Below are 16372 nucleotides of genomic sequence, written 5' to 3' on the forward strand. Positions count from 1 at the left end.
TTAGATATATACTACCCTACCAAAATATTAGAGAATGTACCAAATGGCATCTTGGTCCACCTTTAGTGGTAATGAAAGTTGCAATGGATTTGATTAGTTGTGCACAGGTATTCCTGCTGATATTATTATATTCTTCTTCAATTGCCTTTAAATCCATCATCTTTGCTGATTGCTGAGGCCTATCTTGGAAGTCTTTCCAGAAGATCCAACAAATTCCTGCTTGGTGACTGTGCAAGTAATGGCAGATGCTTCATACTGCTAGCATGTTCTGTAACCATTCCTATACAGTATGCAGCTTATGGGCTACAGTTGTCTCGGAACAACTCAATGCAATATGGATTATGGGATAAAGCTCATGGTGGACCATGTTCAACCAGATTCCTACAGGTGACAAGATGATACATGGAGTAACATGATGTTATTTGGTTTTTAGAAGCATTAGCAACTAAGGCCATATCGCTCCAGGGATTTGTGGTGATCATTCCCTGACCTTTCCGCATCCTCCGTATTTGGTGGTCACAGGCTCGAACCCCGGTCTAATCAAGAAATGTGTGCTAAGCACTGCTGCTCCTGCCCACCCGGCTACGGAGGCACCTAGGAGTAACATGAACACAGTCCATATTTAACATTGTGTTCTGTTGTATGACTGGCAAACTCAGCAACCAGCCAAGTTGCTTCCAACCCATCTTTTTTTTTTTCACCAAACAGACTTGGTTTAAAAAAAAAAAAAAAGCTAGAAAGAGACAGAAGTTGTGATTAGACTGGGGATGGGTCAGATGGCAACCAGTGGCATTGTTTTGCTTAATTTTTCACTGTGCACATGAGCTGTTTTACAGCACATATGCACTGCTGATCAGGAATTAACGCTGTGTGTAATATAGCGTATGCTCCCCCTCCCCAAAAAACAGGATCAAGTTCATCTTCTCCTCTGAGCTGTAGATTTCTGTTTGCATAAACTGCTGTCTTCCTTCCACACTAGATAGATGCATCTAATCATGGTCTCTACATTTAAGATATTCATTTTGGAATTTATTTTCTTTTATTTTACTTTTGCTGTCTCTTTTCTGGAATACCACATATGAAAAGGTTATCTTTTGGTAAGTGGTTTCTAGTTTGTCCATATGGCTATTTTCATTTAACAGGTCTTAATATCGAATAGCAAAGCTTAATAACTTTCAACAGGTCTTAACAGCTGTTGAAAATGACAAGTGGTGCATCCTGATGGGAGGTGGGGGTAGAGAATGATGAAGAGTAGAGAGGGTTAGTGGAGAAGATGCCATTTAGTTTCAGAAAAAGATCTTTTGCCCACACTTTCATATCTATTACTTACATCCTACCTCTCATCTACATAGAGTATGAATTCAGTACACATTAGTAATTAGCATTACTAATGTGTCATACTAACACATTAGTAATGCTAATGTTATCTGCCTTCTTTAGAGAAGGCAGAGAAGGGTTAGTAGTCAGTATGTGAGTTATGGGAATGATCAATTCGATGGATCATGAAAGCATCCTGCTCCTTTTTAATCTGAAGTGTCACATCTAATAATTCCTAGAGCAAGCAAGTTAGGTTGTCCCAGTAGTCAGGTGATAGTTTCCTGAGCAAGTGCAGGGAATATAGAGACATCAGTCTACAAAAAAACATGGTCTAAATGAAGGATGGGATGCTTTCACAATCCTTTGAATTGACTGTTCCCAACAATACTGCAAATAGAGCTTCCACTCACACACAAGGCTTGGAGACTGCCAGAGAGCTACACAGATCCTCTACCCTGAGCTCTGTGTATTCTACTGGTGGAAATGGGTTCCTGTGTTGAAGGTTTCAGTGTCTATCCATTATGCTACCTTTCAATTTTTTCATATGATATTTCAGAAATGTAGTCTCAGTTCCGAGATATCTTACAGCTTGACTTGTTCTCTTTGCTCTTTTTTTTACCCACAGTGGTCACCAGTTAGGACCTTCTATGTTATTTCCATCGATACCTAGATGAACTGTGCTGTCTGTAATAATGCACCAAACGAACCTACAATTACGTCTTTATAATGTAGCTGGTGTTTCCCACAGTACACCAGTTAATTTAATTAATGATTTAATTAAAATCAATTTATCTGTGATTTGTTCTGAGGTTCTAGACTGTTCAAAGTCAGGATACTAAGCACTAATATTACTGTGACAGATATGGCATTACAACCCCAAAGTACATAAACCATTCACTACTGCTGGCATTCTCTAAGCCTGCTACTGTCAAGTTACTTTCTCAAGAAACAAAAGGTAATATCTGAGATAACAGGATAAAATTAAATTCTATCAACTAATACAGTACAAAATTTTACTGTTACGTTGCTAAAGTTAAATTCAATAAAAGTGATAAAAGCAACTATTCCAAAGCTGTACCCAGCTTTGCAACTATTACTCCTTTTCAAAGGAAAGGAGTGAGATAACAAATGAAGAAATTTTAGGTTACAGATCCTTGAATAACCGTGGACACTTCCATTTTTCTCTTGGGAGTGATGCTGGAGGCTTGTGGACACTGAAAAGAATCTGTGCATCACAGAAAATAAATGAAAGCAAATACTAATGGAATTTAAACTAATTCTCTTAAAAGATCTCAAAAATTCATAATTTACAGTAATTAAGTCGATAATCCAAAATTGTCTTCTGAAAAAAAATAAAATAAATAACAAAAAAGTAAACAGATGTTACATGGTGGTGGAGCAGCTCAGATTTTCCTGTGCATTTCACATTTACTGAATTTTAATTGTATGGCACACTTTCAAGCAATGTGCAACTGTGTTTATGGAGAAATCTGTAGATATAGATAATGAGCCAATTGAAAAACAATTCTCTAATTTTGAACAGGTACATGAAGACAAGTGAAATATCAGTGTTTCGAAACAAAGCATTTAGCTTAGAATACCACAATACAGTATATGTCAAACACAGAATATTGGTATTTCATAATTATGTATATAAACAGTTGTGTTCCATTCAAATATCTTATTTTTTATACAACTGATTAATGTTTTTTCACAAAGGGATTTCACAAGCCATGAGGTAGGCTTATCATTTCAGTCATGGTCTTCCTGTTGTAAACAATATTTAACCTTATTGTACAGGGAAATAGAGTGGGCCAGTAAATCAGAGAGTCTTATAATGGGGGATTTTAATTTCCCAGATATTGACTGGAATTTGTGGGTTGGTCACTCGCACACTAGCAAGGCTTTTGTGGATTTATTGGATGATTGTTTTCTACATCAGCATGTTCGTGAGGCAACAAGAGGGAGCAATACTCTTGATCTGATTATCAGTAGAGATTCTTCATGCATTAAGAACCTGCAGATAAATGAACCACTAGGTGGCAGTGATCACAGTGTGTTGAAGTGGGATTTACTCAAGGAGGTAACTACCATCGGAGGTAAAGGGAAGGGTTTTTGTTTTCGTAAAGGCGACTATGATGGTCTGAGACAGTATTTAAATTCTATACAGTGGGACCAACTGATGATGTTACCAACAGCAAACTCAAAATGGGAAGCATTCAAGGAACTAATCTTGGTGGCTACCAGGCTTTACATTCCAACTAAGAAATATTGTTCAAGGTTTAGGCCTAAATGGTTGTCAGATGGACTAATGAGACATGTGGCAGAGAAGAAAAATGCATGGGATACATACAAATTAATGGGTGACATGGAAGCCTATGATAGATATAAGTTGGTCTGTAACCAAGTCACAAAGGAGATTAGGCAGGCAAAGGCAGACTACGAAAAATCCTTGGCAAAGGATGCAAAGAAAAACAGAAAGGAGTTCTTTACATACTTGAACTCGAGAAGGAAAGGGATGAATCAGATTGGTCCACTGGATATTGATGGTTCAACAGTTGAGGATCCTGCTCAGGTGGCTAACAATCTAAACGAGTATTTTGCATCTACATTCACGCATGAGGAGTTATTCAGGAAGGAGAATGATGTAGGTAAAGTAAACATTGGCAGTGAGCTGGATGATTTTGTAATAACTGAGAGGAAAGTGGAGGAGAGATTGTTGAGGATAAACATAAAAAAGGCACCTGGGGTGGATGGGATCTATCCAGTTATATTAAAGGAGGCAGCAAAGGAAGTATGCAAACCCCTAGCCATAATTATGAGAGCTTCTTTGGACTCAGGGGAGGTACCCATAGACTGGAGATGTGCAAATGTAACCCCAATTCACAAAGGAGGATCAAAGGCTGACACAAGTAATTATAGACCTGTTAGTTTAACTTCTGTTCCAGGTAAATTAATGGAGGCACTGGTTAAAGAAGCACTGCAGGATCATCTAGACAAGAATTCAGTTATAGCTCAGACGCAGCATGGTTTTGTTAAGGGCAGGTCTTGCCTGACCAATTTGATTGGATACTATGATGTAGTCACAAAAGAACTGGATGCAGGGAATAACTTTGATATTATATATTTGGATCTTAGAAAGGCTTTTGATACTGTTGCACATGGAAGACTGCTGCACAAATTGGAGCAGTGTGGCATTGGAGGCAAATTGCTGCTATGGATAAGGGGATGGTTGAGTGGCAGAAGACAGAGAGTGGTAATCAATGGACACTGCTCAACGTGGACTAATGTTATTAGTGGAGTTCCTCAAGGTTCAGTGTTGGGTCCATTGTTGTTTTCGGTGTTTATGAATGATATTGATGATGGGATATCAAGTTTAATGTCTAAGTTTGCAGATGATACAAAGGTTGGCAGGGTCGTTAAGGACACTACTGACGCTATGCTGCTGCAACAGGATCTGGAAAGGTTGAACAGATGGGGTGAGAGGTGGCAAATGAAGTTTAACATTGACAAATGTAAAGTACTACATATGGGTAACAGTAACCCCAGAGTAATGTATCAACTCTGCGGTACTACACTGACAGTGGTGGAGAATGAAAAGGACCTGGGGGTAATTGTGCAGGCAGATATGAAGTTCTCTGAGCAGTGCAGACGAGCTGCAAGAGTAGCTCATGGTGTCTTGTCAATGATATACAGGAATTTTTCTAGCAGGGATAAGGAGGTGATTATTCCCTTGTATAAGGCAATGGTTAGGCCACATCTTGAGTACTGTATACAGGTCTGGAGGCCTCATTTCAAGAAGGATGTAGAGCTGCTGGAACGGGTACAGAGAAGGGCAACAAGATTAGTAAATGGAACAAAGGGTTGCTCTTACGAAGAAAGGCTTAAGTTTTGCAAATTACAGAGTCTGGAGACTAGGCACCGGCGAGGTGATCTGATAGAGGTGTATAAGGCTTTGAATGGTTTGAGCATGCTCAATGCCAATGGGATTCTTCATCTTTCTCAGAATAATCACCTCAGAGGGCATAAATTCAAATTGAGGAAGGACGGATGTCGGATAGATGTGCGGAAATTTGCCTTTGGCCAGCGGGTGGTTGGTTGGTGGAACCGACTTCCATCACTTGTTGTTGAAGTTGATAGCCTAAACAAATTTAAAGCTCAACTGGACAGGTATTTCGAACGAACGGAGGGGTGAAATGGGAGAGGGTTTTTTTTTTTTTTTTTTGGCTGATGCTGAATAAGCTTGCTTTCTTGCATCATAGCTAATGCTAATGCTAATGCTTATCGTGGATTTGATCACCATGGATTTTTTGTGAACAAAGAAATAACAGCCCAAAAATATAAAGACGTGAATTTATTTGTGGAAAATTTTAGTATACATTGCCAACTCTTTCTACCAAGCAGTTAAGGAAATTAAGAGAATTAGTGCATTTTTCTCAAAAACCAGAAATTTTTAGTTCCTCAAAACAGGAACCAATTTGAATGCCCAGATTACTCATAAGCTCAATCCAAAGCTTGTGATTCCTTCTAAGAATATGGCCAGACGAGTGAATAAAAAAACATTGCATTTTTATTCACTATTTGTTTATTGCTGATATTTATTAAAATGCAACTTGGAATGTTGCACTGTATTTAAAGTTATATTCTCTTTCTCATCTGGAAATGAACAATTCAGTCAAATATCAAGAACATGTAGTTTTTGACAGAACTAAAAGAGATAACAAATAAATAATACTAATATTGTTTACTACTTGGTGAAAACAAAAGATAGTGGGTAATGGGACACATCCATTGGTCCCTTTCCCTTACCCACTGCAGAAACATCTAACACATTTTGTGCAGTTTGAGACCTAAGTTTGGCAGTTTACTAGTCAATGTAATCTGAAAGTTGAATGCCTGTTCTGCTAAACACAAGTGCCAAAGGCATATGGTTTTGATCTTTCAACATTAGTGAAAAACTGAAAATATTTCCAATTTCTCTTTTTCATGTCTTAAAAAATGGAATGTGCAACTTATGCAGAGGCATGAGGCATAGGAAAAAATATGCTTTTTATTTCTTATGTGTACAGGATTATGTGCTCACACTGAAATTGTAGAACTTGACTGAACAAAAAAAAAAAAAAAAAAAAAATGTTGTATGTGCTGATTTTATTATCTTTAACCCATAACTGGCTGTGAAAAAGACTGTTACACCTTTAAGTGCATGGGATGTAAATGATCTTGTACAGAAATCAGTAAGAAATAACTCAAACTGTTCTTTTTTTTTTTTTGATGAAACCTTTATTTTCAATCTATTATTAGCACAACTGAAAAAGAGTCATTGTTTTATATATTAAAACATACATTTTTAATTATTTTTTTAAAAAATAAGACCCCTTCTGCTGTGCTTTAGAATTGTTGGTAAGTGAAATGTAAATAAAAAAACTAGTACGCTTCAATGACTGTATGTCAGCCAGTCAATAATATGGAATCCCCAGAGAGCATAACAACTGAAACTGCTTCACGTGTTTGAACCCTTGTTCATCAGTCAGACACTTGAATGTCACAAAGCCAGACAGCGTAACTACCGGAGAAACTGCCATAAAGCCAGAATGTTTCAATAATTGGATATGAGAAATGCAACTGCACATATGCATTTATTTATGTTTAACTTGATCCTGCATTTTTTTTATGTTTGGATTTTTTTCAATGGAAAAAAATCAAAGAAATCATTTTTGTTGACAACTATGTGAAGCTTCAATTGTGTGCAGAATAGAAAGGGCACAACATCCCTGAAGGTCATATGGGATCTGAAGACTACACATCTGATTTGGAGTTAAGCTTTTTATAATCATAAGATAAAATCTTCTTAATGAGGTTAACTTTATCATATTTATTAACAAGAATATTAAACAGATCATGAAAAGGTTCTATGTTTTTAAGTGGAACTCCTAATGGATTGTATTTGCATTCTTAGCTCATATTAAGAATCTATAATACCTGCTTAACTGGAAAAATTTTCAGTGGTAGACTAAAATTTAAACCATGATCTGTAAGTTTGAAAAGGATAATCAGTTGAATAGGAGTTAAATAGGTAATTCTTGATTCTGAATATGGCCTAAGAAACTACCAGAATAAGGCGTGTTGACACATGATTTTGCAAAACGGAAATTACATGCAGCAAAATCATCATTTCTGGTTTGTCGCTCAAATCGACAAACCAAAAATGGTATCAAGGAACATCATACCAGGCAAAATCGCGATTTTCGGTTTGTCGATCCTATTTGTCAATGACGGAGATTATGGTCATTTCCGTCATTACAGCTCTGACTGACACCTCTTTCGTCCCCTTGGAATTCGCTATTCTGTTACAATTTTGCAACACATCATTTTCGTGTCGCAAAATCGTGACAAATTGGTTTTACTTCAGTCTGAAATTTAGTAGATGTTGCAGAAGATGTTTTCACATCAAAAAACTGTTATTAACTCTGCTTGTATATCTAATGAAAATTATACACACGAAATTATTTATCTTTGTTTTTTTTTTTTCATAGGGTTTTCGTGACATTCACTACATGAAAATTCTGCATGACCCAAATACAAAAATTAATGGCAATATTTCATTTCATGTCTGGCAAGTGAAATGTTTTGCCATCGTTTTTTTTTTTAATGAAATCTTCTTTGCATATTCTGTGTGACACCATGTGTACATGTGTACATCTGCATGTGTACTATTACTAAAAAATATTACTTGTGAACTGCTAAATTAATCAAGGAATAAAAAAATCATCATGTGCAATGTATGTTTTTTTTTTCTACTTAGTTAACAAGTACAGATCAATGTTGAAAAAAAGTCACGAGTTAGAGTTTTAATTTGAAGGTGTCTGCAATTCTGCCCGAACACAATAGGAAGGAGTACACAATGACAGCCTTGTCAATCAATTCGGCCCTGGAGAGATTATGCAAGGCTCATGGGTTAGAATTTTTTTCAGCATGTCTGTGCTTGTTGTGTGCTGTGGAGACTGCTTCTACAGGGATGAGGGACACTTAAATAGAAAGGGTGCAAGAATATTTGCTGATGCTATCGAGGCAATGTTAGATGGGTTGAAAAACTGCTACCTTGGGGGAAGGATACACAAATTAAAAGATTAACAGTGGTGGAGGCAAAGGCAAAAGTGATTCTTCCACTGCTTCTATTAGAATGAGCAGCAGCAGCCTGGAAAGCAAGGTGCTGGGGATTTCCAGGACTGCTGGGAGTCACTGTGGAACAAGTAAATATATGGGCCCACAAGTTCTAAAAGTGGGCTGCGTTAGGGTAACTAAGAGTAAGAACAGGTGCATGTATATTTAGATGTACTCCAATGCTAGAAGTATAGTTAATAAATTTGATGAGTTTGAAGTGTGGTCAAGATATTAAAGGTGGATATTGTTGGGATATCAGAGACATGGTGTCACACAGATAGAAGCAGTGCAGAATTGGAATTTGGAGAGTACGACATGTACAGAAATGATTGACAGGGCAGGAAGGGAGGAGGGGTTATGCTGTTAGTTAAGAAATACATAAAATCTAAGGAAGAGCATCCAATTGACATTGATGGACAATGCAATGTTGAGTCAATGTGGTGTGATATAAGCACTGGGAAAGGGAAAAAGAGTAGGTGTGTTTTATAGGCCTAAAATGAATCTGATAAGTATAATCAGAAATTGTGCCAAGAAATAGAGTGGGCCAGTACATCAGAATGTCTTATAACAAGGGATTTTACTTTACAGATATTGACTGGAACTTGTGGGTTGTGGTCACTTGCACACTAGCAAGAATTCTGTGGAATTACTGAATGACTGTTTTCTACAGCAACATGTTCGAGAGGCAACAAGAGGGAGTAATACTCTTGATCTTATTATCAGCAGTGATTATTCATGGATTGGGAATCTGCAGATAAATGATGTTGTTGTTATTATTTAGGAGCGTTAGCAACTAAGGCCATATTGCTCCGGGGATATGCGGTGGTCATTCCCTGACCTTTCCGCATCCTCAGTATTTGGTGGTGATGGGCTCGAACCCCAGTCTAATCAAGAAGCACGTGCTACACACTGCTGCTCCTTCCCACCTGGCTACGGAGGCGCCGCAGATAAATGAACCCTGGTGGCAATGATCACAGAATACTGATGTGGGATTTACTTAAAGATGTAACTACCATCAGGAGCAAAAGGGAAGGGTTTTTACTTTCGTAAAGGTTACTGCCACGATCTCAGATGTTTTTAAATTCTATATAGTGGAATCAATTGATGATATTACCAACGGTGAATTCTAAATGGAAAGCCTTCAGGGACTTAATCTTGGAGGCTACTAGGCTTTTCATACCAACTAAGAAATACTCTTCAAGGTTTAGGCCTAAATGGATGTCAGATGAATTAATGAGACTTGTGGCAGAGAATAAAAATGCATGGGATTTATATAAATTATCAAGCAACACAGAAGCCTATGGCAGATATAAGCTACTCTGTAATAAAGTCACAAACGAGGTTAGGTAGAATATGAGAAATATTTGGCAAAGGATGCAAAGAAAAACAGCAAAGAGTTCTTTACTTATGTGACCTCTATAAGGAAAGGGATGAATCAGATTGGTCCACTTAACATAGATGGTTTTGACTATTGATGATTATGCTCAGGTAGCTGATAAACTGAGTATTTTGCATTTACACATGAGGAGGTATTCAAAGAGGGAAATGCCAGAAGTTTATCAAACTCTAACAGGGAGATAAGTGATTTTGTAATAACTGAGAGCAAAGTGGAGGAGAAATTGTTGAAGTTAAACATAAGGAAGGCACCTGGGGTGGATGGGATCTATCCAGCTATATTACAGGAGGCAGCAAAGGAAATAAGCAAACCTTAGCCATAATTATGAGAGTTACTTGAACTCAGGGGAGGTCCCCATGGACTTGAGGTGTGCAAATGTATCCCCATTTCACAAAGGGGATTCAAAAGGTTCCACAAAAGTAACTATAGACCTGTTAGTTTAACTTGTGCTCCGGGGAAAATAATGGAGTCAATTATATGATATCAAAAAATAATTTTGATATCACACACTTGGATTTCAGGAAAGCTTTTGATACTGTTGCACATGGAAGACTGCTGTACAAATTGGATCGGTATGGCATTAAGGGCAAGTTGCTATAATGAATAAAGGGACAGTTCAGTGGGAGACGACAGAGTGGTAATCAATGAACACTGCTCTTCGTGAACTAATGTTATTAGTGAAGTTTCCCAGGGTTCGGTGCTGGGCCCATTGTTGTTTTTCATATTCATCAATCATACTGATGAAGGTATACCCCATGGACTTGAGGTGTGCAAATGTATCCCCATTTCACAAAGGGGATTCAAAAGGTTCCACAAAAGTAACTATAGACCTGTTAGTTTAACTTGTGCTCCAGGGAAAATAATGGAGTCAATTATATGATATCAAAAAATAATTTTGATATCATACACTTGGATTTCAGGATTGTTGTTGTTGTTATTTGGTTTTTAGGAGCATTAACAACTAAGGCCATATTGCTCCGGGGATGTGCAGTGGTCATTCCCTGACCTTTCCGCATCCTCCGTATTTGGTGGTGACGGGCTTGAACCCCGGTCTAATCAAGAAGCGTGTGCTACACACTGGTGCTCCTTCCCATCTGGCTACGGAGGCGCCGGATTTCAGGAAAGCTTTTGATACTGTTGCACGTGGAAGACTGCTGTAAAAATTGGATCGGTATGGCATTAAGGGCAAGTTGCTATAATGAATAAAGGGACAGTTCAGTGGGAGACGACAGAGTGGTAATCAATGAACACTGCTCTTCGTGAACTAATGTTATTAGTGGAGTTTCCCAGGGTTCGGTTCTGGGCCCATTGTTGTTTTTCATATTCATCAATCATACTGATGAAGGTACACCAGGTTTAATGTCCAAGTTTGCAGATGATGCAAAGGTTGGCAGGGTTCTTAACAGTACGCTACTGCAACCGGATCTAAATAAGTTGGGCAAATGGGTTGAGAAGTGGCAAATGAAGTTTAACATTGACAAATGCAAAGTACTGCACATGGGTAGCAGTAACCGAAGAGAAACATATGAACTACGTGGTACTACACTCAGAGAAGTGGAGAGTGAAAAAGACCTGGGGGTTATTGCGCAGTCAGATATGAAGTTTGCTGAGCAGTACAGATGGGCTGCCAGAGCAGATCATGTAGTCTTGTGAATGATATATAGAAATTTTGCTAGTAGGGACAAGGAGGTGATTATCTTGTTGTACAAGGCAATGGTCAGGCCACACCTTGAATACTATGTACAGGTCTGGAGGCCTCATTTTATGAACGATGTAGAGTTGCTAAAACAAGTACAAAGAAGAGCAACAAGATTGGTGAGGGTAACAAAGCAGTGCTCATATCACGATAAGTTTAAGTTCTGCAAATTGCAGTATCTGGAGACTAGGCACATGAGATGATCTGATTGAGGTGTATAAGGCTTTTGAATGGGTTGAGCAAGCTCAATGCTGATGGGATTCTTCCTCTTGCTCAAATTAAGAACCTGAGGGGGCATAGATTCAAATTGAGAAAAGACAGTTGTAAAATAGATGTGCAAAAATTTGCCTTTAGCCAGCGGGCAGTTGATTGCTGGAACAGACTTCCATCTCTTTGTGGAAGTTGATAGCTTAAATAAATTTAAGGCTGAGCTGGACAAGCATTTGGAGTGAATAGTTGGGTGAAATGGGAGAGGTTTTTTTTTTTTTTTTTTTTTGGCTGATGCCGCATAAGCTTGCTTTTTGTATCGTATGCCTCAAGTAATGCTAATGCTATGTTATCAGCTAGAATACTATATAGTGATCCAGGATGCCGCATCCACCTATAGCAATTCCTCCACCCCCCATTAAAGCATAATTTTACTGTAGTGATGCATATTAGATGTCAGAATAACGTATTGGCTCGCGTGTGTGTGGCAACATAGGATACTATGGGGAGAACTTCCTAGAGGAATTAGCTGATTTTCTGTTTGTGGCTAAAGGAATTTCTCTCACAGTACCCACACAGGCAAGACAATGATTTCTGAGAAGTTTTTTGATAGCAGAAAAACTAATCATTGTGATGAACAGCAATGTTTTATTACAAAGCAACTGTACTTAACCAAATAAAATGAAGTAACATAAATGAAAATGCCTATTCTCCCTGAGTTTATACAGTGTGAAGCAAAATACCACATATTCTAGAATATATCAACTTTTTTTTTTTTTTTTTTAACTTGAAAAAGCTTTATCAGATAATCGTCATAAAGTTGACCCCTTTCTTAAAACCATCTTTTGCATCTTGTGTACTAGTGTGTTACAGTAAAATCTGCTTTTTAATACAGTTATTTAAAACAATAGCATATAAAGTACTCCCTTATGTAGTCATAAAACAAAAGCTAAAGGTACGGGTGATGGCCAGACATCACTCTGATTAATGCAGTGTATGTATAGGGGAGATTTTGATTGCGTAACTGGGTATCCTCTGTTGACCTTTATTACTGTAGAGCAGATTGGGGTCTCTATAAACAGTGGCTCAACGTGAGAGCATGGTAGCTATAAGATATACAAATCTCAAAAAGGAAATCCAAAAATATACCTCCTGACATGCTCCATGAAAAGTTTTCATCTGACAAGAAAAAGATGAAATTTCTTAGGTATTAAAAAGTGAGCAACAATGTATATTTGTGTAAACATCCATTAAGTAATATATTATAAATATTGGTATTAATACACACCTTTCTAACCCTAAACATGTGCCTTTAATTCAACTTGAAGATTTTATACTCTGAGCATAAATCAACCTTAAAATTGTTAGGCTATTTTTAAGGCTTCAGAGGTTGACTTGTGCCAGAATGAAGTAAAACAAGGCAGCACATACAAAGCTAGATTTACAATTAATAAGGCACTTGTTTCCAGTAAAGCTCATGATTTGAATATAAAGTAGATACTCAATAACCTTAGCCAGAGAATCCACCTGGTTTATAGGTCTGTAACATTCTAGTGTATTTGAGAGTCCATTCTTAAACATAGAGGTAATTCTTTTTATTTTCTCTATCAGTGACTAACAAGCAATAAATGTTTGTCTATGGAGTCTGTCAGGCTAAGTGATACCACTGCTGGGTTTTAAGTTAGTCAACTGCAATGTGACAAAGAAGGGGACTGCAGTTAACCAACTGTAAGCATGAGCTAGAAAGGTGTTACTTCTGCGATTGTTAATTTTTATTTAAATTATACAGTAACAGTTTTAATATGCAACTCCAACACTACTGTGGTAAACTGCAGTGCTATACATTTTTTGTAAGCAAAAATGTTCTTATATACAGGTGACCCCCGCTTAACACTGATAACTCATTCCGGAAAAACAGAGCGCTAAGTGAGAGCCGCAATTCCAATAAGGTAACATATGTATTTATGAGTTGCAGTCGGTGCCATAGGATATTTCCCAATCAATAATAAACGGTAGTGAAAAGATGTACAAATGTCGGTCAAAATATTTAATATTCAAATATTTGTACATATAAAATATTCTACATTACATATATAATTATGTGGTAACTACTTACGTATCAAAATTAAACTTAAAATTCCAATTAAAATCATGAATTTAATTGATGAATTTAATCATGAAAAATGTGTCGATTTTGGGTTCAACTTTGGCCCTCTTCCAAATAAACTAAAAGGGGTTTTGATTTTAAATCCCCCGCAGCGTTACCACCCAACAACAAAGTCAACCAATTCTTCACCGCTTTGAAAGCTGGCATGTTTTTTTCTTCTTTCAATATGAAACTTCTTTTAGGCATTCATTTCCACAAAAGTCCTGCTTCATCTATGTTAAAATCTTGTTGAGACACATAATACCCCTCTTCAATAATTTTAACAAGTTCTTTTTTGAAAGTTTTGGCTCCTTGATCTGCACTTGCGGCTTCTCCCTGGATTTTAAATCTATTCAACCAGTCCTTACCAGTTTTAAATGGTTCCACATTTTTTTTGTTTTTTTAGGCGAGTTTCCTTCAGATAATCATATTGGCTAATCTCTTTCTTTCTCTCTCTCTTTTTTTTTTTTTTTTTTTTTTTTTTTTAAATAATATTTAACTGAACTGAATTCTGCATTGGACATTATCTTCAATAAAATTAGTTAAAGTCTTTTCCATTTCAATCCTAATATCCGGCCTAGCCCTAGTTGCTTGCAGTGGAACAGCTATCTTTCCAGCTGCTAAAATTAATTCTTTATTTTTTTATAATTGTTCTTACAGTTAAACTTGCAGGTCCTAAATTATGGTACACATCCGCTTGTCGTTGACCGGAATCGATTCGCTTCAAAACATCTAATTTAATTTTCAAATTCAGTATTTTTCTTACATTTATAGTCTTTGTACTGCGTCCAGACGTTGTTGCTTTTTCATTCTTATCAGCCATTATTAACTCTTCGCAAATGTAATGCGTTGGTTGCATTAATTACAATATAATGTTCGAGTAAACTGTCCATTATGCACGATGTCTAATACTGTACTGAGTGATAACTAGACTTTGGATAAATGCATATAACGCAAATATTACAAGCAATATACTTGATCATTTATTAAAATGTTGATCTCAGAATGACGTAACAAGTCACTGTACTGCAATTAAATTAGCTATTATTCTTATTATTATTCGGTTTTTTAGGAGCATTAGCAACTAAGGCCATATTGCAATAGAATAAACAAGGGATATGTGGTGGTCATTAACTGACCTTTCCGCATCCTCCGTATTTGGTAGTCACGGGCTCGAACCTCGGTCTAATCAAGAAGCGTGTGCTATGCACTGTCGCTTCTGCCCACCTGGCTACGAAGGTGCCAATTAAATTAGCATGCGAGAAAATTTCACTGAGCGTGGAAAAATTTCTAAAGTCAGCGTGGGAAACATTTTAATGTTGTTTCGGTATTCATTTTCAAGCTATTGACTCCATCAAATGAAACGATATGCCAAAGATGCAATCTGTAAAAGAGCGTTATAGTGCTCTGTGACAGCATTATAGTCAGATATGTTATAATATAAGAACAGCAATTATAGCGAATCAGCATAAAGCGAACCACATTATAACGGGGGGGGGGGGGGGGGGGCCTGCTGTACGTATGCTGTACGTATACTTCATTAACTCATAATGAAGTATACATAAATATACAAGAACAAATGCAATCTGTCTTTACTTATATTACAACAAAAGATACTATTTTAAAATATTATTATTAAAAAAAAATTAATTTTGTTGTTACGATATATCTTATGGTTATCCAGTAACAATGCATTTTTGGGAGTGAGCATTTTACTTATTGGTATTGGAACACATCCTCATTATAACATTATATCTATGGGAAAATTGCTCCCGATAAGGAAAAATTTGGAAAGCACTTAAGAACGTAAGTACAGCTTGCAGAGTGAAAAATCCCTAAAATAAAATGAAAATTATTAAATTTCATCCACTGAGCCACCTCATCGGAAACTACGAAGGCTTGATAGGAAAAAAAAAATCCCAAAGGACATAGCTTTCTAACAATTCCTAACTCTGACTGGGCTGGCTTTAGCAGTGAGAGCCCTTATGCAGCTTCAATCACAAAGTACCTACCAAGTTAAGATATAAACTAAAGGAATAAATAAAGCATTGAAACAATATTTTAAATAACCCAAGAGTCAAGATTTAAATAACGTGGCTACTGTGGCCCCAGGAATGCCTCCTGGGGCCCCGGTAGCCACGTTAGCAAGAGTGCAAGGCTGTACTGAGTGGAGTTGTTGTTTGTTGTTGTTTGGTTTTTAGGAGCATTAGCAACTAAGGCTATATTGCTCCAGGATATGCGGTGGTCATTCCTTAACCTTTCCGCATTTTCCGTATTTGGTGGTGACGGGCTCGAACCCCGGTCTAATCAAGAAGCGTGTGCTACGGACTGCTGCTCCTTCCCACCTGGCTACGGAGGCGCCACTGAGTGGAGTGTGCAGGGTTTGAGACCAGCTGTCGGTTGTCGTGGATTTCCTCCTCAGTATCTTTAGTTAGTCAGTCTTGAGGCC

At 37.3% G+C, this 16372-nt stretch overlaps 1 protein-coding gene across 2 annotated transcripts in view; it reads right to left on the reverse strand.

The window, feature by feature from the left end:
* LOC150091234 (aladin-like) overlaps nucleotides 1–16372 on the reverse strand; it is a 343291-nt gene that overhangs the window by 251303 nt on the left and 75616 nt on the right. The window lies entirely within an intron of this gene.

This window comes from Mastigoproctus giganteus, chromosome 1 (genome assembly GCF_048544385.1).
Source record: "Mastigoproctus giganteus isolate SK-2022 chromosome 1, ASM4854438v1, whole genome shotgun sequence".
In the NCBI taxonomy this organism is placed as follows: domain Eukaryota; kingdom Metazoa; phylum Arthropoda; class Arachnida; order Uropygi; family Thelyphonidae; genus Mastigoproctus; species Mastigoproctus giganteus.